Below are 6899 nucleotides of genomic sequence, written 5' to 3'. Positions count from 1 at the left end.
CAGGGGCCACGGCAGAGCGAGGAGGGGGGCCGTGACGTGGGCCTAAGGGTCCGCGTGGGCTGCTGTGCTGGACTTGACGGTCACGTGAGGAGAAAGCAGGAAGGCCAGGTGTGATGCCGAAGGCGTCCAGGGGCGAGGAAGAGGCTCGGACCAGGGTGCCGCGCAGGCAGAGTTCAAGCTCAGAGCCAGAGAGAGGGGCTGAGGGGCCGGATGGGGCGGCCAGAGCAGCAGGGAGGGAGCCCGGGGAGGGGAGGGAGGTGGGGGTTCTTGGGGCACCAACGTGCTGAGACCCAGGTGCCCATCACACCCCTGAGCGCACGTGGGAGGGGCCGGAGCCGGGGCTCCAGGAGAGTCGCCGCTGGAGCTGTGCAGTCTCCGCACAGAGACAGGAGGCGAGCCCTGGCGCTGGAGGCGGTGGCCTGGGCGTGAGTGTGGAGAGAGGACGCCAGACCGAGCCGGCCAGCACCACGGCTGCCCGAGGCCACGGGCAGTCACTCGGCTCTGCTCCCGGGTCCCCAGGGGGAGGACGTGGCCTAGGAGAGTCCGGGGCAGTGCCACGACCCCCAGGCACAGACACGCTGCGGACGCTCCTCCACGGGGCTGGTGTGGATCGTGGGGAAGGGCACGGTGCCCCTCTTCCCCAGATCCAACAGGTTGTATCATCAAATACGTACAGATTTTTATATGTCAATCGTACCCCAATATAGGGCTGTAAAAAATAAAATGAAGTGAAAAAATTTCATGGTTACCTGGCAGGGCATATTCCATTCTCTATTTTCACCAAAAAGAGAACATTTTCCCAAATTGCATTTTATTTTGAAAACTAGGCTGCCGTGTTTGAAAGATAAGTCCCTCATACTAAAACAAGCCAAATATGGAAAATCTCCTGGAAAGGAATCCAGAAAGCTCTCCTATTGCTGCTTACATGGCCGACTCCTACGAGAAAGCGTCAAACGAAGAGGTTTCCGAAACCCCACCAAGTTTTCTCTCACTGGCGAGAGGAAGGGGCAGTGGCAGGGGAGGCCAGGCAGGCGGGGTGCGGCCGGACAAGCGATGGCCCCAGGAGGACAGGGCACTCCTTGGTTCTGTGACTCAGGGCAAATTCCCAAACTCTTCTGTCTCCCGGGGCTCCTCTTCTGAAAGTTTGGGTTAATACCTGCGGGCAGGATGCTGTGAGTCGATCAGGTAACATGCTGTGGCTGAGGCCCTGGCACCCAGAACATTCTCAGTCAATGTTGAGTGTGGGCTAGGGTGGCTGCTACGGGTTCAATACGCTTTCCTTAAGAAACGGTTCCATTGAGGTATGACTCCCACAACACACAACCCATCCATATACCTCGTATCATACAGTGGTTTTTAGTATATTCACAGCATTGTGCTACCATCCCCACAATCAATTTTAGGACATTTTCATCACCCAAAAGAAACCCTGCCCCATTGGCTGTCAGCCTCCTCTCCCTCGCCCGGTCTTGGGCAACCACACATCTACTTTGTGTCTCTGTGGATTTGCCCATCTGGAGATTTCGTATAAACGGAATCCTGCACTCTGTGCTCCTCTGTGACTAATAATATGTTTTTGAGCTCATCTGGTGCCAGTAAAGATCAAATGAGATAAAATCTGTGTACGAAAAGTCATGCTCTATTATTTAATTTTAATCATTTTGCCTGGATTTTGTCTTGTCCCTAATGTTGGCTGTTTCTGATAAATATGTCCTTTGATCTGTCCCCATAACCATAATTAGTTAAAAATAAATCAGCAACTAAAAGTCCACTGAAAATTGTCTGATGGTCCCTCAAACATGCAATCAATTTCCTTTCATTTTGATGCAATTCCAGTTGAAGCATCGGGGGTAGCGGCTCACGGCAGAACACGGTCCCAGAGCCAGTTTGGACGTGGGCGCTGACTCTGGTGGGTGACCGTGGGCACCAGGGGTGGCCTCTGAGTGCAGACCGAGGGCATCTTAGAAGCTGGTGTCACTCCCGAGGACCTTTGTCGGCACTTGCAGGGACCAGAAGGCAGCTCAGGAAGCCCACCAGCGCGGGGCCGAGGCGGGGCGGCGAGGCGGGGCGGGGGGGGGGTGAGGCGGGGCGGCGAGGCGAGGCGTCGTGAGACACTTTGTGTCTAATCTTTTATGATTTCTGCTGGGCTGTCTTTTGGAGGAAAGAGGAAATGGGGCAGGAAAACATCTCAGGCAGAACCCAAATCGCCTGGAAACTAATTGGACATGAAGTGAAGGAGGGGAGGGTCCGGGCTAATTTTCAACTTTGGGCAGGTGGGGGAGGGACTTGTGTCTGTTCCCAAAGTGTAAACTATCGAAGAGAAACGGGGAGGCCAAGAGACGTTAGCATCCAGCATAGGCGCTGTGGTTGGACCGGCTCACGGAACACCCAGGTGAAGATGCCCAGGAAGCAGTGGGCTATATGCGCCTGGGGCTCAGGAATAGGCTGTAAGTCTGTGAACAAATATTTCCTGTGCACCCCGCGCTGCGCTGGACATGCAACAGTAGACCAGCAGGCACTGCTCCGTGGGTCACAAGGGTGGCGATGCTGACGAGGACACTTCGTTCGTGGGACACCGTGCCGAGTGCTGTACAGGCATCACCTCGTGTGACCCTCACCGGGGCTGCCCGCCGTCGGGCCCCTTCTGCGGATGAGGAAACAGACCAGTGCCCAGACCACACAGCTCGTAAGGCGTGGAAAAGGGAGGGGACCGTGGACGTCTGACCCCCCAGAATGGCCAGGAGCATGTGGTCGGCACCGCCAGATGCTATGGAGAAGTGGAGGGCACAGACTGACCCTCGTGAGCTGGCACAGAGGGGCTGCGGCCGCGGGACCCTGGGCGGAGCAGGGCAGGAGACCCCGGTTGGGGCGGGGGGGAGACCCCGGGCGGGGCAGGGCTGGAGACTGCGAGCTCAGGGCCACGTTACCCCCCGTCGGGACACAAGTCCCCTAGAGCTTCTCTTCCCTCGGCAGCCAGCCGGGAATTTGCCCTGCATCCTTGGTGCGTGGCTTGCGGCCAGCAGCAGGGCTTAATCAGCACGTGGGTTATTGTTTTTGTTCCCATCCTGGGTGTGGCCGTGCCCTGTGAGGCCCGGCACTCGCCAGCAAACAAGGGAAGGAACAGCGGCAGAGCCCCCAGGCCGGCCAGGGTGAGCCTGCGGTCAGGACGGAATGCGGCAGAACGCTCACAAAACACACGCAACACCTGCCTCCGGTCCCTGCTGCCCGAGTTGGACACTGCCTTTCACGCGTCGGGTAGACCTCAGGGCAGCCACAGGTGTGCTCAGGTCACCACCATCGGACTCACCGTCAGGCGGTCGCGGATGGAATCGGAGGGGGGAAGACAGCCCTGGTCAGTCAGATGCCCCTAAAACACGGAGGGATCGCCTTCCTGTCTCCCGAGAGCAGAGGTGGCAGGCCTTCTCCCGCGGGGCCCCCTTCCCACTTGCCAGCTCCCGTGCACCTGCCCCAGGGGCCCGTCTTGCTCGGTGCCAGCTTCTGAGACAGAGCTCAGAGCTTCCGGCCTCCTGGCCTCCTCCGGGCTGTTGGTCAGATGTGACGGAACACACCTTGCTGAGCGTTTTGTCTTAGTGTTTCCTGCTGAATCATTCCACGCGCCCCAGGTTTCCCCTCTTAACCCAGTCAGCACCTCTTGGCGGTCGGGTAACTTCTCTGAGGACAGAACAGGGTCTGTGACAAGATGTGCAAAGTCAGAGACACGGGAGTGAGTTTGGAAACGGCCCTGGACGTGGGGCCTGGCGGCTTGACACCAGGGTCGGACGGTGACAGGTGACATCCACGCACAGAGGAGTTCTTTCCATCAGAGGACCCTCAAGAGGCCTTCAGAGGTGTCTCAGCCACGGCCTGCTCCAAGTCAGGGAGCTGGCCCCTACAGAAGACAGAGAGCTGGCCCCCTACAGAAGACAGGGAGCTGACCTCTACAGAAGACAGGAAACTGACCCCTACAGAAGACAGGGAGCTGACCCCCTACAGAAGACAGGGAGCTGACCCCTACAGAAGACAGGGAGCTGACCTCTACAGAAGACAGGGAGCTGACGCCTACAGAAGACAGGGAGCTGGCCCCCTACAGAAGACAGGGAGCTGGCCCCTACAGAAGACAGGGAGCTGACGCCTACAGAAGACAGGGAGCTGACCCCCTACAGAAGACAGAGAGTTGGCCCCTACAGAAGACAGGGAGCTGACCCCCTACAGAAGACAGGGAGCTGACCCCCTACAGAAGACAGGGAGCTGACCCCCTACAGAAGACAGGGAGCTGACGCCCTACAGAAGACAGGGAGCTGACCCCCTACAGAAGACAGGGAGCTGGCCTCTACAGAAGACAGGGAGCTGACCCCCTACAGAAGACAGGGAGCTGGCCCCCTACAGAAGACAGGGAGCTGGCCCCTACAGAAGACAGGGAGCTGACGCCTACAGAAGACAGGGAGCTGACCCCCTACAGAAGACAGGGAGCTGACCCCCTACAGAAGACAGGGAGCTGACCCCCTACAGAAGACAGGGAGCTGACCCCCTACAGAAGACAGGGAGCTGACCCCTACAGAAGACAGGGAGCTGACCTCTACAGAAGACAGGGAGCTGACGCCTACAGAAGACAGGGAGCTGACGCCTACAGAAGACAGGGAGCTGACCCCCTACAGAAGACAGGGAGCTGACGCCTACAGAAGACAGGGAGCTGACCCCTACAGAAGACAGGGAGCTGACCTCTACAGAAGACAGGGAGCTGACGCCTACAGAAGACAGGGAGCTGACGCCTACAGAAGACAGGGAGCTGACCCCCTACAGAAGACAGGGAGCTGACGCCTACAGAAGACAGGGAGCTGACGCCTACAGAAGACAGGGAGCTGACCCCCTACAGAAGACAGGGAGCTGACGCCTACAGAAGACAGGGAGCTGACCCCTACAGAAGACAGGGAGCTGACCCCTACAGAAGACAGGGAGCTCTCTGAACACAGATTTCACCTTTTCATTAGTAATAAAGTATCAGTTTAAAGATCTTTCCTAGCAGAGTTTTTTTCTTTAAAAGATTTTGTTATTGGCCCCAATGTCCCAAAAACATTTATTTTAAATGGAAAACCTACACTATTGGGCTGACATTCTCTGGGCATTTGGACTCCATCTGTGCCAGGGCTGTGGGGAGGGGACTCTGGCAGAGGGCGGATCTGAGCTGGCAGGTCTGTCCTTGTTGATGCAGCCTGGCTGCCACCGGGGAAAGGGCAGCAAACAGCTCACGTCCTTTAGGTGGTCCCACCTGTCACTTTCTCATTCTGAGAATGTTCGCCACCATCAACAGTGCCCAGTGGGCGCATCGTCACACCCTTTCGGATAACATCCTGGAGTATCTCGCCTGTTGGAAAGGTGGATCCATGTTGGGTCACATCTGGTTCTGTTCCAAACACTGTTCTGATCACTCTTTTTGCTCCAAGATACTGGTTGCTTTTAGTATCTGTGATCCAGGGGTATAGTCCTTAGAGTCACAGAGACGGCCATCTGGCTGGATCTGTTTCTTTTGGAGAATATACCTTCCAGAAGGCCCATCACCTGTTTCTCCACCACAGACGTGTTCCTGTGAAGCCACATCCACGGCCTCTGCATTGGACTAGGCTGGCCGGGGCTACCCCGAGGCCAGGCCACCACCCAGAGGAGCTCTTGCCTGAACGAGGCAGGGGTCCAGTGGATTCGCTCTCAAAGGCCACCCACCCCTTGGGCATCTGCGGGGAAATGTGCCCCCATGATTAGCATGAGGGGCATCTCACACTCACCCCAACAGGGACCCCCTACTAAGATGTAACTCCAGCCCTGCTTCCTACGCCCCTCAGAGACGTGTAACTGAAGCCCTGCTTCCTTGGGTGGTACAGACCCCACAGGGTCCTGCACTGGGTCCACCTTCTCACGCCTTCAGTCACCCTCACGCCACACCGGGTCCCGTGAAGGAGGGGGTCTGGTGAGGGTCTGTGAGCGGAAGTGTGCCTGTTTGTGCAGGGAGAGGCTGGGAGGGGCTGTGCTCTTTGGGGAATTCTGCTCAGGATGAGCACAGGTTCCTCTTCCCACGAGCTTCTCTGTGCTCCGTCACCCTCAGGATCGCTGAGGCCGGCCGGGGTCAGAGATTTCTGCCGCAGGCGGCTGTCCACACGGCATTCCAGGTGAATGGAGACGTTCAACGAGGTGTCTCCTCTGTGTGGCGCCGCGTCCAGGCATCAAGGCGCACGTGCTCCACACGAGTGCTTAGCTCAGCCTTCAAGAAGAGGAAGTTAGGGTGAGCAGTGTGGGTCAAGATGCTCTGAGAGGTCCAAGGAGAGGACCTCGGGCAGATGGGGAAATAAAGACCAGAGCTCAGAACTGTCTTGACACGCGAACAAGGAGCCTGGGCAGCCCAGCAGTGCGCATGCAGGGGCTCCATGTGCAGCGGCTGGACGCTGACTGTGGGTCTCCCTGCCCCCCAAGCCCTGAGCGCCCTGCCTGAACTTCCTGGGCCAGGCAGCCACGGATCCTGCACCCAGATGCCTGATCCAGGCACAAGAATCTCTCTGACCACATCTCCACCCTGTCAACGAGGAACAATACAGTGCACAAGAGTGGGGCAGGGCCAGGTGGAACTGATGCCCTTGGAGAGTCACACCCCTGGTCGGAGTCACACCCCTCAGCCTCAGGAAGCAGGTGTGCGGGTCACGTAGTCATCTGACCGAGCAAATTAGGGAATCCAGAGAAAGCGTGTGACCTGGAAGGCAAGGTCCTCCTGGATAATGAGAAATAACCATAAGAAAAGAATTTCTGCGCCACGGTCACTAGGGTTGCTGGGGGTGACAGCTGGGGCATCCCCTTGGGCCATCAGGAGTTGCTGGGACTTTCTTGTAGAAACCTGTCTACTTCCCAGTTCTCTCCTC

Source organism: Eubalaena glacialis, chromosome 12 (assembly GCF_028564815.1).
Source record: "Eubalaena glacialis isolate mEubGla1 chromosome 12, mEubGla1.1.hap2.+ XY, whole genome shotgun sequence".
Lineage (NCBI taxonomy): Eukaryota > Metazoa > Chordata > Mammalia > Artiodactyla > Balaenidae > Eubalaena > Eubalaena glacialis.
This window is presented reverse-complemented; position numbering follows the sequence as displayed.